At 48.8% G+C, this 16,476-nt stretch overlaps 10 non-coding genes across 10 annotated transcripts; all 10 read left to right on the top strand.

Moving 5' to 3' along the window:
* The first annotated feature begins 505 nt into the window (after nucleotides 1–505).
* Nucleotides 506–577, top strand: trnad-guc (transfer RNA aspartic acid (anticodon GUC)). Its single transcript has one exon. It is a non-coding gene; the product is annotated as a tRNA-Asp (tRNA).
* Nucleotides 578–1,886: 1,309 nt separating this feature from the next.
* On the top strand, nucleotides 1,887–1,958 carry trnad-guc (transfer RNA aspartic acid (anticodon GUC)). The gene has a single exon. It is a non-coding gene; the product is annotated as a tRNA-Asp (tRNA).
* A 1,309-nt stretch (nucleotides 1,959–3,267) lies between these two features.
* Nucleotides 3,268–3,339, top strand: trnad-guc (transfer RNA aspartic acid (anticodon GUC)). The gene has a single exon. It is a non-coding gene; the product is annotated as a tRNA-Asp (tRNA).
* A 1,309-nt stretch (nucleotides 3,340–4,648) lies between these two features.
* On the top strand, nucleotides 4,649–4,720 carry trnad-guc (transfer RNA aspartic acid (anticodon GUC)). Its single transcript has one exon. It is a non-coding gene; the product is annotated as a tRNA-Asp (tRNA).
* A 1,309-nt stretch (nucleotides 4,721–6,029) lies between these two features.
* Nucleotides 6,030–6,101, top strand: trnad-guc (transfer RNA aspartic acid (anticodon GUC)). Its single transcript has one exon. It is a non-coding gene; the product is annotated as a tRNA-Asp (tRNA).
* A 1,309-nt stretch (nucleotides 6,102–7,410) lies between these two features.
* On the top strand, nucleotides 7,411–7,482 carry trnad-guc (transfer RNA aspartic acid (anticodon GUC)). The gene has a single exon. It is a non-coding gene; the product is annotated as a tRNA-Asp (tRNA).
* A 1,309-nt stretch (nucleotides 7,483–8,791) lies between these two features.
* On the top strand, nucleotides 8,792–8,863 carry trnad-guc (transfer RNA aspartic acid (anticodon GUC)). Its single transcript has one exon. It is a non-coding gene; the product is annotated as a tRNA-Asp (tRNA).
* Nucleotides 8,864–10,171: 1,308 nt separating this feature from the next.
* Nucleotides 10,172–10,243, top strand: trnad-guc (transfer RNA aspartic acid (anticodon GUC)). The gene has a single exon. It is a non-coding gene; the product is annotated as a tRNA-Asp (tRNA).
* Nucleotides 10,244–12,933: 2,690 nt separating this feature from the next.
* On the top strand, nucleotides 12,934–13,005 carry trnad-guc (transfer RNA aspartic acid (anticodon GUC)). Its single transcript has one exon. It is a non-coding gene; the product is annotated as a tRNA-Asp (tRNA).
* Nucleotides 13,006–15,695: 2,690 nt separating this feature from the next.
* trnad-guc (transfer RNA aspartic acid (anticodon GUC)) lies at nucleotides 15,696–15,767 on the top strand. The gene has a single exon. It is a non-coding gene; the product is annotated as a tRNA-Asp (tRNA).
* Nucleotides 15,768–16,476: the final 709 nt, after the last annotated feature.

The following is a 16,476-nucleotide window of genomic DNA, read 5'->3' as shown; positions in this document are numbered from 1 at the left end:
GCCACGTGGCACCTTCAGAACAAAGATGGGAGTTTGGCGGACCGCGACCGGAGTAAATGACTAATTTCCGGATCCGAAAAGGTTCTTCCAGAAAGTGGTTTAGAGCCCGTTTCAGAGCATTTGGAACACAATGAAATAGGTTTGTGGTAAAGTATAAAAAAATGTTATTGGCGATATCGGCCTGGAGCCACTTAGCCTTGTGGCTTCAGCACCAAAACACCACCTCAATCCTGGCTCACCCGGAGCCACCCAAAGACCCGTCTCACCGTCCGACCCCGGGGACCCGCTCTTAAGCACCCCCTCCGACCGGACACCGGAGTGAAAGAGCCAGCCTGCGGAGCTGGAGGACCAGGGTCCTGGTACCCTAAACACCCAGACGCTACTGGTACCATGAACAGCACTCTGTCAGATACTCAGGCGCATTTTGCTTTTCACTCATGCTGTGGTTTCAGGACCTTCTGTTAGGACCTTCAGTCAGCTTCTTCAAAGAAAAACGAAAGAGCTGTCCTCGTTAGTATAGTGGACAGTATCTCTGCCTGTCACGCAGAAGACCGGGGTTCGATTCCCCGACGGGGAGACTTCTTGTTTAGTACGATGATAACTACATGATTAATTCAAGTAAACAATGGTCATTAAGAAAATAGACTCTAGAAGTTGCTTCTCAATGCTGCAGCTGGATCAGAGGAAACTCCGATTGAGGTAGGATTATATACACACAGAAAATTTCATTGAAGAAGTTCTGAAGACTTAAAATATTTCTGTCAAGTAAAAAGAGCAATTATTTAGGACAGCATACAGCATCGCTCGGGTCTGAAAGTCAACCTGCAGCAGAAGTTGTCTGAGATATCCAAACAAGGTTTTAGAGGGACAGAGCAGATGTTGTGTCTACAGCGGTGGTGCTAAAACTCTGGTTCTTTGGTCGCTCTCCTCTTCTTCCTCACTGCTGATCTGTTCCAGTCCTTGTTCTGGAGCTAGTGATGGTTTTTGTGCTTTCACCTACACTTTAAAATGTCCAATTTTCAGGAAGAAAAGAAACTTATAAACTGCCTGACACAGGGTGATGGATGGTTTCTAAGCCCTGGAAGGTGCTGAAGAGGTGAAACAACCGTGAATGAGCGTCTTTGGGGTCCCAGAGACCCCGTTGGAGGTCCTCTAAAATTCTTGAGAACCGGGCCGAGGACCGGGACTTCCAGCCAACCGAGTACGAGAAAGGCGCACCGTTGTCGGACACTTTTTCGTCGATCACCGGTCCTCGGCTGGAAGTCCCCACCCGAGCGATTTAGCGGTCTAAACTCGGGCCGAACAACGCCGTTCTACCCTCCAGAATATTCTAAACTCTCTCGTGGGGGTCGCGGACTCAAATTACGAACCGTGAGCGAGCGCCACGTGGCACCTTCAGAACAAAGATGGGAGTTTGGCGGACCGCGACCGGAGTAAATGACTAATTTCCAGATCCGAAAAGGTTCTTCCAGAAAGTGTTTTAGAGCCCGTTTCAGAGCATTTGGAACACAATGAAATAGGTTTGTAGTAAAGTATAAAAAAATGTTATTGGCGATATCGGCCTGGAGCCACTTAGCCTTGTGGCTTCAGCACCAAAACACCACCTCAATCCTGGCTCACCCGGAGCCACCCAAAGACCCGTCTCACCGTCCGACCCCGGGGACCCGCTCTTAAGCACCCCCTCCGACCGGACACCGGAGTGAAAGAGCCAGCCTGCGGAGCTGGAGGACCAGGGTCCTGGTACCCTAAACACCCAGACGCTACTGGTACCATGAACAGCACTCTGTCAGATACTCAGGCGCATTTTGCTTTTCACTCATGCTGTGGTTTCAGGACCTTCTGTTAGGACCTTCAGTCAGCTTCTTCAAAGAAAAACGAAAGAGCTGTCCTCGTTAGTATAGTGGACAGTATCTCTGCCTGTCACGCAGAAGACCGGGGTTCGATTCCCCGACGGGGAGACTTCTTGTTTAGTACGATGATAACTACATGATTAATTCAAGTAAACAATGGTCATTAAGAAAATAGACTCTAGAAGTTGCTTCTCAATGCTGCAGCTGGATCAGAGGAAACTCCGATTGAGGTAGGATTATATACACACAGAAAATTTCATTGAAGAAGTTCTGAAGACTTAAAATATTTCTGTCAAGTAAAAAGAGCAATTATTTAGGACAGCATACAGCATCGCTCGGGTCTGAAAGTCAACCTGCAGCAGAAGTTGTCTGAGATATCCAGACAAGGTTTTAGAGGGACAGAACAGATGTTGTGTCTACAGCGGTGGTGCTAAAACTCTGGTTCTTTGGTCGCTCTCCTCTTCTTCCTCACTGCTGATCTGTTCCAGTCCTTGTTCTGGAGCTAGTGATGGTTTTTGTGCTTTCACCTACACTTTAAAATGTCCAATTTTCAGGAAGAAAAGAAACTTATAAACTGCCTGACACAGGGTGATGGATGGTTTCTAAGCCCTGGAAGGTGCTGAAGAGGTGAAACAACCGTGAATGAGCGTCTTTGGGGTCCCAGAGACCCCGTTGGAGGTCCTCTAAAATTCTTGAGAACCGGGCCGAGGAACGGGACTTCCAGCCGACCGAGTCCGAGAAAGGCGCACCGTTGTCGGACACTTTTTCGTCGATCACCGGTCCTCGGCTGGAAGTCCCCACCCGAGTGATTTAGCGGTCTAAACTCGGGCCGAACAACGCCCTTCTACCCTCCAGAATATTCTAAACTCTCTCGTGGGGGTCGCGGACTCAAATTACGAACCGTGAGCGAGCGCCACGTGGCACCTTCAGAACAAAGATGGGAGTTTGGCGGACCGCGACCGGAGTAAATGACTAATTTCCGGATCCGAAAAGGTTCTTCCAGAAAGTGGTTTAGAGCCCGTTTCAGAGCATTTGGAACACAATGAAATAGGTTTGTAGTAAAGTATAAAAAAATGTTATTGGCGATATCGGCCTGGAGCCACTTAGCCTTGTGGCTTCAGCACCAAAACACCACCTCAATCCTGGCTCACCCGGAGCCACCCACAGACCCGTCTCACCGTCCGACCCCGGGGACCCGCTCTTAAGCACCCCCTCCGACCGGACACCGGAGTGAAAGAGCCAGCCTGCGGAGCTGGAGGACCAGGGTCCTGGTACCCTAAACACCCAGACGCTACTGGTACCATGAACAGCACTCTGTCAGATACTCAGGCGCATTTTGCTTTTCACTCATGCTGTGGTTTCAGGACCTTCTGTTAGGACCTTCAGTCAGCTTCTTCAAAGAAAAACGAAAGAGCTGTCCTCGTTAGTATAGTGGACAGTATCTCTGCCTGTCACGCAGAAGACCGGGGTTCGATTCCCCGACGGGGAGACTTCTTGTTTAGTACGATGATAACTACATGATTAATTCAAGTAAACAATGGTCATTAAGAAAATAGACTCTAGAAGTTGCTTCTCAATGCTGCAGCTGGATCAGAGGAAACTCCGATTGAGGTAGGATTATATACACACAGAAAATTTCATTGAAGAAGTTCTGAAGACTTAAAATATTTCTGTCAAGTAAAAAGAGCAATTATTTAGGACAGCATACAGCATCACTCGGATCTGAAAGTCAACCTGCAGCAGAAGTTGTCTGAGATATCCAAACAAGGTTTTAGAGGGACAGAGCAGATGTTGTGTCTACAGCGGTGGTGCTAAAACTCTGGTTCTTTGGTCGCTCTCCTCTTCTTCCTCACTGCTGATCTGTTCCAGTCCTTGTTCTGGAGCTAGTGATGGTTTTTGTGCTTTCACCTACACTTTAAAATGTCCAATTTTCAGGAAGAAAAGAAACTTATAAACTGCCTGACACAGGGTGATGGATGGTTTCTAAGCCCTGGAAGGTGCTGAAGAGGTGAAACAACCGTGAATGAGCGTCTTTGGGGTCCCAGAGACCCCGTTGGAGGTCCTCTAAAATTCTTGAGAACCGGGCCGAGGAACGGGACTTCCAGCCGACCGAGTCCGAGAAAGGCGCACCGTTGTCGGACACTTTTTCGTCGATCACCGGTCCTCGGCTGGAAGTCCCCACCCGAGCGATTTAGCGGTCTAAACTCGGGCCGAACAACGCCCTTCTACCCTCCAGAATATTCTAAACTCTCTCGTGGGGGTCGCGGACTCAAATTACGAACCGTGAGCGAGCGCCACGTGGCACCTTCAGAACAAAGATGGGAGTTTGGCGGACCGCGACCGGAGTAAATGACTAATTTCCGGATCCGAAAAGGTTCTTCCAGAAAGTGGTTTAGAGCCCGTTTCAGAGCATTTGGAACACAATGAAATAGGTTTGTAGTAAAGTATAAAAAAATGTTATTGGCGATATCGGCCTGGAGCCACTTAGCCTTGTGGCTTCAGCACCAAAACACCACCTCAATCCTGGCTCACCCGGAGCCACCCAAAGACCCGTCTCACCGTCCGACCCCGGGGACCCGCTCTTAAGCACCCCCTCCGACCGGACACCGGAGTGAAAGAGCCAGCCTGCGGAGCTGGAGGACCAGGGTCCTGGTACCCTAAACACCCAGACGCTACTGGTACCATGAACAGCACTCTGTCAGATACTCAGGCGCATTTTGCTTTTCACTCATGCTGTGGTTTCAGGACCTTCTGTTAGGACCTTCAGTCAGCTTCTTCAAAGAAAAACGAAAGAGCTGTCCTCGTTAGTATAGTGGACAGTATCTCTGCCTGTCACGCAGAAGACCGGGGTTCGATTCCCCGACGGGGAGACTTCTTGTTTAGTACGATGATAACTACATGATTAATTCAAGTAAACAATGGTCATTAAGAAAATAGACTCTAGAAGTTGCTTCTCAATGCTGCAGCTGGATCAGAGGAAACTCCGATTGAGGTAGGATTATATACACACAGAAAATTTCATTGAAGAAGTTCTGAAGACTTAAAATATTTCTGTCAAGTAAAAAGAGCAATTATTTAGGACAGCATACAGCATCGCTCGGATCTGAAAGTCAACCTGCAGCAGAAGTTGTCTGAGATATCCAAACAAGGTTTTAGAGGGACAGAGCAGATGTTGTGTCTACAGAGGTGGTGCTAAAACTCTGGTTCTTTGGTCGTTCTCCTCTTCTTCCTCACTGCTGATCTGTTCCAGTCCTTGTTCTGGAGCTAGTGATGGTTTTTGTGCTTTCACCTACACTTTAAAATGTCCAATTTTCAGGAAGAAAAGAAACTTATAAACTGCCTGACACAGGGTGATGGATGGTTTCTAAGCCCTGGAAGGTGCTGAAGAGGTGAAACAACCGTGAATGAGCGTCTTTGGGGTCCCAGAGACCCCGTTGGAGGTCCTCTAAAATTCTTGAGAACCGGGCCGAGGACCGGGACTTCCAGCCGACCGAGTCCGAGAAAGGCGCACCGTTGTCGGACACTTTTTCGTCGATCACCGGTCCTCGGCTGGAAGTCCCCACCCGAGCGATTTAGCGGTCTAAACTCGGGCCGAACAACGCCCTTCTACCCTCCAGAATATTCTAAACTCTCTCGTGGGGGTCGCGGACTCAAATTACGAACCGTGACCGAGCGCCACGTGGCACCTTCAGAACAAAGATGGGAGTTTGGCGGACCGCGACCGGAGTAAATGACTAATTTCCGGATCCTAAAAGGTTCTTCCAGAAAGTGGTTTAGAGCCCGTTTCAGAGCATTTGGAACACAATGAAATAGGTTTGTAGTAAAGTATAAAAAAATGTTATTGGCGATATCGGCCTGGAGCCACTTAGCCTTGTGGCTTCAGCACCAAAACACCACCTCAATCCTGGCTCACCCGGAGCCACCCAAAGACCCGTCTCACCGTCCGACCCCGGGGACCCGCTCTTAAGCACCCCCTCCGACCGGACACCGGAATGAAAGAGCCAGCCTGCGGAGCTGGAGGACCAGGGTCCTGGTACCCTAAACACCCAGACGCTACTGGTACCATGAACAGCACTCTGTCAGATACTCAGGCGCATTTTGCTTTTCACTCATGCTGTGTTTTCAGGACCTTCTGTTAGGACCTTCAGTCAGCTTCTTCAAAGAAAAACGAAAGAGCTGTCCTCGTTAGTATAGTGGACAGTATCTCTGCCTGTCACGCAGAAGACCGGGGTTCGATTCCCCGACGGGGAGACTTCTTGTTTAGTACGATGATAACTACATGATTAATTCAAGTAAACAATGGTCATTAAGAAAATAGACTCTAGAAGTTGCTTCTCAATGCTGCAGCTGGATCAGAGGAAACTCCGATTGAGGTAGGATTATATACACACAGAAAATTTCAATGAAGAAGTTCTGAAGACTTAAAATATTTCTGTCAAGTAAAAAGAGCAATTATTTAGGACAGCATACAGCATCACTCGGATCTGAAAGTCAACCTGCAGCAGAAGTTGTCTGAGATATCCAAACAAGGTTTTAGAGGGACAGAGCAGATGTTGTGTCTACAGCGGTGGTGCTAAAACTCTGGTTCTTTGGTCGCTCTCCTCTTCTTCCTCACTGCTGATCTGTTCCAGTCCTTGTTCTGGAGCTAGTGATGGTTTTTGTGCTTTCACCTACACTTTAAAATGTCCAATTTTCAGGAAGAAAAGAAACTTATAAACTGCCTGACACAGGGTGATGGATGGTTTCTAAGCCCTGGAAGGTGCTGAAGAGGTGAAACAACCGTGAATGAGCGTCTTTGGGGTCCCAGAGACCCCGTTGGAGGTCCTCTAAAATTCTTGAGAACCGGGCCGAGGAACGGGACTTCCAGCCGACCGAGTCCGAGAAAGGCGCACCGTTGTCGGACACTTTTTCGTCGATCACCGGTCCTCGGCTGGAAGTCCCCACCCGAGCGATTTAGCGGTCTAAACTCGGGCCGAACAACGCCCTTCTACCCTCCAGAATATTCTAAACTCTCTCGTGGGGGTCGCGGACTCAAATTACGAACCGTGAGCGAGCGCCACGTGGCACCTTCAGAACAAAGATGGGAGTTTGGCGGACCGCGACCGGAGTAAATGACTAATTTCCGGATCCGAAAAGGTTCTTCCAGAAAGTGGTTTAGAGCCCGTTTCAGAGCATTTGGAACACAATGAAATAGGTTTGTAGTAAAGTATAAAAAAATGTTATTGGCGATATCGGCCTGGAGCCACTTAGCCTTGTGGCTTCAGCACCAAAACACCACCTCAATCCTGGCTCACCCGGAGCCACCCAAAGACCCGTCTCACCGTCCGACCCCGGGGACCCGCTCTTAAGCACCCCCTCCGACCGGACACCGGAGTGAAAGAGCCAGCCTGCGGAGCTGGAGGACCAGGGTCCTGGTACCCTAAACACCCAGACGCTACTGGTACCATGAACAGCACTCTGTCAGATACTCAGGCGCATTTTGCTTTTCACTCATGCTGTGGTTTCAGGACCTTCTGTTAGGACCTTCAGTCAGCTTCTTCAAAGAAAAACGAAAGAGCTGTCCTCGTTAGTATAGTGGACAGTATCTCTGCCTGTCACGCAGAAGACCGGGGTTCGATTCCCCGACGGGGAGACTTCTTGTTTAGTACGATGATAACTACATGATTAATTCAAGTAAACAATGGTCATTAAGAAAATAGACTCTAGAAGTTGCTTCTCAATGCTGCAGCTGGATCAGAGGAAACTCCGATTGAGGTAGGATTATATACACACAGAAAATTTCATTGAAGAAGTTCTGAAGACTTAAAATATTTCTGTCAAGTAAAAAGAGCAATTATTTAGGACAGCATACAGCATCGCTCGGATCTGAAAGTCAACCTGCAGCAGAAGTTGTCTGAGATATCCAAACAAGGTTTTAGAGGGACAGAGCAGATGTTGTGTCTACAGAGGTGGTGCTAAAACTCTGGTTCTTTGGTCGTTCTCCTCTTCTTCCTCACTGCTGATCTGTTCCAGTCCTTGTTCTGGAGCTAGTGATGGTTTTTGTGCTTTCACCTACACTTTAAAATGTCCAATTTTCAGGAAGAAAAGAAACTTATAAACTGCCTGACACAGGGTGATGGATGGTTTCTAAGCCCTGGAAGGTGCTGAAGAGGTGAAACAACCGTGAATGAGCGTCTTTGGGGTCCCAGAGACCCCGTTGGAGGTCCTCTAAAATTCTTGAGAACCGGGCCGAGGACCGGGACTTCCAGCCGACCGAGTCCGAGAAAGGCGCACCGTTGTCGGACACTTTTTCGTCGATCACCGGTCCTCGGCTGGAAGTCCCCACCCGAGCGATTTAGCGGTCTAAACTCGGGCCGAACAACGCCCTTCTACCCTCCAGAATATTCTAAACTCTCTCGTGGGGGTCGCGGACTCAAATTACGAACCGTGACCGAGCGCCACGTGGCACCTTCAGAACAAAGATGGGAGTTTGGCGGACCGCGACCGGAGTAAATGACTAATTTCCGGATCCTAAAAGGTTCTTCCAGAAAGTGGTTTAGAGCCCGTTTCAGAGCATTTGGAACACAATGAAATAGGTTTGTAGTAAAGTATAAAAAAATGTTATTGGCGATATCGGCCTGGAGCCACTTAGCCTTGTGGCTTCAGCACCAAAACACCACCTCAATCCTGGCTCACCCGGAGCCACCCAAAGACCCGTCTCACCGTCCGACCCCGGGGACCCGCTCTTAAGCACCCCCTCCGACCGGACACCGGAATGAAAGAGCCAGCCTGCGGAGCTGGAGGACCAGGGTCCTGGTACCCTAAACACCCAGACGCTACTGGTACCATGAACAGCACTCTGTCAGATACTCAGGCGCATTTTGCTTTTCACTCATGCTGTGTTTTCAGGACCTTCTGTTAGGACCTTCAGTCAGCTTCTTCAAAGAAAAACGAAAGAGCTGTCCTCGTTAGTATAGTGGACAGTATCTCTGCCTGTCACGCAGAAGACCGGGGTTCGATTCCCCGACGGGGAGACTTCTTGTTTAGTACGATGATAACTACATGATTAATTCAAGTAAACAATGGTCATTAAGAAAATAGACTCTAGAAGTTGCTTCTCAATGCTGCAGCTGGATCAGAGGAAACTCCGATTGAGGTAGGATTATATACACACAGAAAATTTCAATGAAGAAGTTCTGAAGACTTAAAATATTTCTGTCAAGTAAAAAGAGCAATTATTTAGGACAGCATACAGCATCACTCGGATCTGAAAGTCAACCTGCAGCAGAAGTTGTCTGAGATATCCAAACAAGGTTTTAGAGGGACAGAGCAGATGTTGTGCTACAGCGGTGGTGCTAAAACTCTGGTTCTTTGGTCGCTCTCCTCTTCTTCCTCACTGCTGATCTGTTCCAGTCCTTGTTCTGGAGCTAGTGATGGTTTTTGTGCTTTCACCTACACTTTAAAATGTCCAATTTTCAGGAAGAAAAGAAACTTATAAACTGCCTGACACAGGGTGATGGATGGTTTCTAAGCCCTGGAAGGTGCTGAAGAGGTGAAACAACCGTGAATGAGCGTCTTTGGGGTCCCAGAGACCCCGTTGGAGGTCCTCTAAAATTCTTGAGAACCGGGCCGAGGACCGGGACTTCCAGCCGACCGAGTCCGAGAAAGGCGCACCGTTGTCGGACACTTTTTCGTCGATCACCGGTCCTCGGCTGGAAGTCCCCACCCGAGCGATTTAGCGGTCTAAACTCGGGCCGAACAACGCCCTTCTACCCTCCAGAATATTCTAAACTCTCTCGTGGGGGTCGCGGACTCAAATTACGAACCGTGACCGAGCGCCACGTGGCACCTTCAGAACAAAGATGGGAGTTTGGCGGACCGCGACCGGAGTAAATGACTAATTTCCGGATCCGAAAAGGTTCTTCCAGAAAGTGGTTTAGAGCCCGTTTCAGAGCATTTGGAACACAATGAAATAGGTTTGTAGTAAAGTATAAAAAAATGTTATTGGCGATATCGGCCTGGAGCCACTTAGCCTTGTGGCTTCAGCACCAAAACACCACCTCAATCCTGGCTCACCCGGAGCCACCCAAAGACCCGTCTCACCGTCCGACCCCGGGGACCCGCTCTTAAGCACCCCCTCCGACCGGACACCGGAATGAAAGAGCCAGCCTGCGGAGCTGGAGGACCAGGGTCCTGGTACCCTAAACACCCAGACGCTACTGGTACCATGAACAGCACTCTGTCAGATACTCAGGCGCATTTTGCTTTTCACTCATGCTGTGGTTTCAGGACCTTCTGTTAGGACCTTCAGTCAGCTTCTTCAAAGAAAAACGAAAGAGCTGTCCTCGTTAGTATAGTGGACAGTATCTCTGCCTGTCACGCAGAAGACCGGGGTTCGATTCCCCGACGGGGAGACTTCTTGTTTAGTACGATGATAACTACATGATTAATTCAAGTAAACAATGGTCATTAAGAAAATAGACTCTAGAAGTTGCTTCTCAATGCTGCAGCTGGATCAGAGGAAACTCCGATTGAGGTAGGATTATATACACACAGAAAATTTCATTGAAGAAGTTCTGAAGACTTAAAATATTTCTGTCAAGTAAAAAGAGCAATTATTTAGGACAGCATACAGCATCACTCGGATCTGAAAGTCAACCTGCAGCAGAAGTTGTCTGAGATATCCAAACAAGGTTTTAGAGGGACAGAGCAGATGTTGTGTCTACAGCGGTGGTGCTAAAACTCTGGTTCTTTGGTCGCTCTCCTCTTCTTCCTCACTGCTGATCTGTTCCAGTCCTTGTTCTGGAGCTAGTGATGGTTTTTGTGCTTTCACCTACACTTTAAAATGTCCAATTTTCAGGAAGAAAAGAAACTTATAAACTGCCTGACACAGGGTGATGGATGGTTTCTAAGCCCTGGAAGGTGCTGAAGAGGTGAAACAACCGTGAATGAGCGTCTTTGGGGTCCCAGAGACCCCGTTGGAGGTCCTCTAAAATTCTTGAGAACCGGGCCGAGGACCGGGACTTCCAGCCGACCGAGTCCGAGAAAGGCGCACCGTTGTCGGACACTTTTTCGTCGATCACCGGTCCTCGGCTGGAAGTCCCCACCCGAGCGATTTAGCGGTCTAAACTCGGGCCGAACAACGCCCTTCTACCCTCCAGAATATTCTAAACTCTCTCGTGGGGGTCGCGGACTCAAATTACGAACCGTGACCGAGCGCCACGTGGCACCTTCAGAACAAAGATGGGAGTTTGGCGGACCGCGACCGGAGTAAATGACTAATTTCCGGATCCGAAAAGGTTCTTCCAGAAAGTGGTTTAGAGCCCGTTTCAGAGCATTTGGAACACAATGAAATAGGTTTGTAGTAAAGTATAAAAAAATGTTATTGGCGATATCGGCCTGGAGCCACTTAGCCTTGTGGCTTCAGCACCAAAACACCACCTCAATCCTGGCTCACCCGGAGCCACCCAAAGACCCGTCTCACCGTCCGACCCCGGGGACCCGCTCTTAAGCACCCTCTCCGACCGGACACCGGAGTGAAAGAGCCAGCCTGCGGAGCTGGAGGACCAGGGTCCTGGTACCCTAAACACCCAGACGCTACTGGTACCATGAACAGCACTCTGTCAGATACTCAGGCGCATTTTGCTTTTCACTCATGCTGTGGTTTCAGGACCTTCTGTTAGGACCTTCAGTCAGCTTCTTCAAAGAAAAACGAAAGAGCTGTCCTCGTTAGTATAGTGGACAGTATCTCTGCCTGTCACGCAGAAGACCGGGGTTCAATTCCCCGACGGGGAGACTTCTTGTTTAGTACGATGATAACTACATGATTAATTCAAGTAAACAATGGTCATTAAGAAAATAGACTCTAGAAGTTGCTTCTCAATGCTGCAGCTGGATCAGAGGAAACTCCGATTGAGGTAGGATTATATACACACAGAAAATTTCATTGAAGAAGTTCTGAAGACTTAAAATATTTCTGTCAAGTAAAAAGAGCAATTATTTAGGACAGCATACAGCATCACTCGGATCTGAAAGTCAACCTGCAGCAGAAGTTGTCTGAGATATCCAAACAAGGTTTTAGAGGGACAGAGCAGATGTTGTGTCTACAGCGGTGGTGCTAAAACTCTGGTTCTTTGGTCGCTCTCCTCTTCTTCCTCACTGCTGATCAGTTCCAGTCCTTGTTCTGGAGCTAGTGATGGTTTTTGTGCTTTCACCTACACTTTAAAATGTCCAATTTTCAGGAAGAAAAGAAACTTATAAACTGCCTGACACAGGGTGATGGATGGTTTCTAAGCCCTGGAAGGTGCTGAAGAGGTGAAACAACCGTGAATGAGCGTCTTTGGGGTCCCAGAGACCCCGTTGGAGGTCCTCTAAAATTCTTGAGAACCGGGCCGAGGACCGGGACTTCCAGCCGACCGAGTCCGAGAAAGGCGCACCGTTGTCGGACACTTTTTCGTCGATCACCGGTCCTCGGCTGGAAGTCCCCACCCGAGCGATTTAGCGGTCTAAACTCGGGCCGAACAACGCCCTTCTACCCTCCAGAATATTCTAAACTCTCTCGTGGGGGTCGCGGACTCAAATTACGAACCGTGAGCGAGCGCCACGTGGCACCTTCAGAACAAAGATGGGAGTTTGGCGGACCGCGACCGGAGTAAATGACTAATTTCCGGATCCGAAAAGGTTCTTCCAGAAAGTGGTTTAGAGCCCGTTTCAGAGCATTTGGAACACAATGAAATAGGTTTGTAGTAAAGTATAAAAAAATGTTATTGGCGATATCGGCCTGGAGCCACTTAGCCTTGTGGCTTCAGCACCAAAACACCACCTCAATCCTGGCTCACCCGGAGCCACCCAAAGACCCGTCTCACCGTCCGACCCCGGGGACCCGCTCTTAAGCACCCCCTCCGACCGGACACCGGAGTGAAAGAGCCAGCCTGCGGAGCTGGAGGACCAGGGTCCTGGTACCCTAAACACCCAGACGCTACTGGTACCATGAACAGCACTCTGTCAGATACTCGGGCGCATTTTGCTTTTCACTCATGCTGTGGTTTCAGGACCTTCTGTTAGGACCTTCAGTCAGCTTCTTCAAAGAAGAACAAAAGAGCTGTCCTCGTTAGTATAGTGGACAGTATCTCTGCCTGTCACGCAGAAGACCGGGGTTCGATTCCCCGACGGGGAGACTTCTTGTTTAGTACGATGATAACTACATGATTAATTCAAGTAAACAATGGTCATTACGAAAATAGACTCTAGAAGTTGCTTCTCAATGCTGCAGCTGGATCAGAGGAAACTCCGATTGAGGTAGGATTATATACACACAGAAAATTTCATTGAAGAAGTTCTGAAGACTTAAAATATTTCTGTCAAGTAAAAAGAGCAATTATTTAGGACAGCATACAGCATCACTCGGATCTGAAAGTCAACCTGCAGCAGAAGTTGTCTGAGATATCCAAACAAGGTTTTAGAGGGACAGAGCAGATGTTGTGTCTACAGCGGTGGTGCTAAAACTCTGGTTCTTTGGTCGCTCTCCTCTTCTTCCTCACTGCTGATCTGTTCCAGTCCTTGTTCTGGAGCTAGTGATGGTTTTTGTGCTTTCACCTACACTTTAAAATGTCCAATTTTCAGGAAGAAAAGAAACTTATAAACTGCCTGACACAGGGTGATGGATGGTTTCTAAGCCCTGGAAGGTGCTGAAGAGGTGAAACAACCGTGAATGAGCGTCTTTGGGGTCCCAGAGACCCCGTTGGAGGTCCTCTAAAATTCTTGAGAACCGGGCCGAGGACCGGGACTTCCAGCCGACCGAGTCCGAGAAAGGCGCACCGTTGTCGGACACTTTTTCGTCGATCACCGGTCCTCGGCTGGAAGTCCCCACCCGAGCGATTTAGCGGTCTAAACTCGGGCCGAACAACGGCCTTCTACCCTCCAGAATATTCTAAACTCTCTCGTGGGGGTCGCGGACTCAAATTACGAACCGTGAGCGAGCGCCACGTGGCACCTTCAGAACAAAGATGGGAGTTTGGCGGACCGCGACCGGAGTAAATGACTAATTTCCGGATCCGAAAAGGTTCTTCCAGAAAGTGGTTTAGAGCCCGTTTCAGAGCATTTGGAACACAATGAAATAGGTTTGTAGTAAAGTATAAAAAAATGTTATTGGCGATATCGGCCTGGAGCCACTTAGCCTTGTGGCTTCAGCACCAAAACACCACCTCAATCCTGGCTCACCCGGAGCCACCCAAAGACCCGTCTCACCGTCCGACCCCGGGGACCCGCTCTTAAGCACCCCCTCCGACCGGACACCGGAGTGAAAGAGCCAGCCTGCGGAGCTGGAGGACCAGGGTCCTGGTACCCTAAACACCCAGACGCTACTGGTACCATGAACAGCACTCTGTCAGATACTCAGGCGCATTTTGCTTTTCACTCATGCTGTGGTTTCAGGACCTTCTGTTAGGACCTTCAGTCAGCTTCTTCAAAGAAAAACGAAAGAGCTGTCCTCGTTAGTATAGTGGACAGTATCTCTGCCTGTCACGCAGATGACCGGGGTTCGATTCCCCGACGGGGAGACTTCTTGTTTAGTACGATGATAACTACATGATTAATTCAAGTAAACAATGGTCATTAAGAAAATAGACTCTAGAAGTTGCTTCTCAATGCTGCAGCTGGATCAGAGGAAACTCCGATTGAGGTAGGATTATATACACACAGAAAATTTCATTGAAGAAGTTCTGAAGACTTAAAATATTTCTGTCAAGTAAAAAGAGCAATTATTTAGGACAGCATACAGCATCACTCGGATCTGAAAGTCAACCTGCAGCAGAAGTTGTCTGAGATATCCAAACAAGGTTTTAAAGGGACAGAGCAGATGTTGTGTCTACAGCGGTGGTGCTAAAACTCTGGTTCTTTGGTCGCTCTCCTCTTCTTCCTCACTGCTGATCTGTTCCAGTCCTTGTTCTGGAGCTAGTGATGGTTTTTGTGCTTTCACCTACACTTTAAAATGTCCAATTTTCAGGAAGAAAAGAAACTTATAAACTGCCTGACACAGGGTGATGGATGGTTTCTAAGCCCTGGAAGGTGCTGAAGAGGTGAAACAACCGTGAATGAGCGTCTTTGGGGTCCCAGAGACCCCGTTGGAGGTCCTCTAAAATTCTTGAGAACCGGGCCGAGGACCGGGACTTCCAGCCGACCGAGTCCGAGAAAGGCGCACCGTTGTCGGACACTTTTTCGTCGATCACCGGTCCTCGGCTGGAAGTCCCCACCCGAGCGATTTAGCGGTCTAAACTCGGGCCGAACAACGCCCTTCTACCCTCCAGAATATTCTAAACTCTCTCGTGGGGGTCGCGGACTCAAATTACGAACCGTGAGCGAGCGCCACGTGGCACCTTCAGAACAAAGATGGGAGTTTGGCGGACCGCGACCGGAGTAAATGACTAATTTCCGGATCCGAAAAGGTTCTTCCAGAAAGTGGTTTAGAGCCCGTTTCAGAGCATTTGGAACACAATGAAATAGGTTTGTAGTAAAGTATAAAAAAATGTTATTGGCGATATCGGCCTGGAGCCACTTAGCCTTGTGGCTTCAGCACCAAAACACCACCTCAATCCTGGCTCACCCGGAGCCACCCAAAGACCCGTCTCACCGTCCGACCCCGGGGACCCGCTCTTAAGCACCCCCTCCGACCGGACACCGGAGTGAAAGAGCCAGCCTGCGGAGCTGGAGGACCAGGGTCCTGGTACCCTAAACACCCAGACGCTACTGGTACCATGAACAGCACTCTGTCAGATACTCGGGCGCATTTTGCTTTTCACTCATGCTGTGGTTTCAGGACCTTCTGTTAGGACCTTCAGTCAGCTTCTTCAAAGAAGAACAAAAGAGCTGTCCTCGTTAGTATAGTGGACAGTATCTCTGCCTGTCACGCAGAAGACCGGGGTTCGATTCCCCGACGGGGAGACTTCTTGTTTAGTACGATGATAACTACATGATTAATTCAAGTAAACAATGGTCATTAAGAAAATAGACTCTAGAAGTTGCTTCTCAATGCTGCAGCTGGATCAGAGGAAACTCCGATTGAGGTAGGATTATATACACACAGAAAATGTCATTGAAGAAGTTCTGAAGACTTAAAATATTTCTGTCAAGTAAAAAGAGCAATTATTTAGGACAGCATACAGCATCACTCGGGTCTGAAAGTCAACCTGCAGCAGAAGTTGTCTGAGATATCCAAACAAGGTTTTAGAGGGACAGAGCAGATGTTGTGTCTACAGCGGTGGTGCTAAAACTCTGGTTCTTTGGTCGCTCTCCTCTTCTTCCTCACTGCTGATCTGTTCCAGTCCTTGTTCTGGAGCTAGTGATGGTTTTTGTGCTTTCACCTACACTTTAAAATGTCCAATTTTCAGGAAGAAAAGAAACTTATAAACTGCCTGACACAGGGTGATGGATGGTTTCTAAGCCCTGGAAGGTGCTGAAGAGGTGAAACAACCGTGAATGAGCGTCTTTGGGGTCCCAGAGACCCCGTTGGAGGTCCTCTAAAATTCTTGAGAACCGGGCCGAGGACCGGGACTTCCAGCCGACCGAGTCCGAGAAAGGCGCACCGTTGTCGGACACTTTTTCGTCGATCACCGGTCCTCGGCTGGAAGTCCCCACCCGAGCGATTTAGCGG

The sequence above is a fragment of the Cololabis saira genome, chromosome 13, assembly GCF_033807715.1.
Source record: "Cololabis saira isolate AMF1-May2022 chromosome 13, fColSai1.1, whole genome shotgun sequence".
In the NCBI taxonomy this organism is placed as follows: Eukaryota; Metazoa; Chordata; class Actinopteri; order Beloniformes; family Belonidae; genus Cololabis; species Cololabis saira.
Note: the sequence above shows the minus strand (reverse complement) of the source record. Positions and strands in the feature narration are given on the sequence as shown.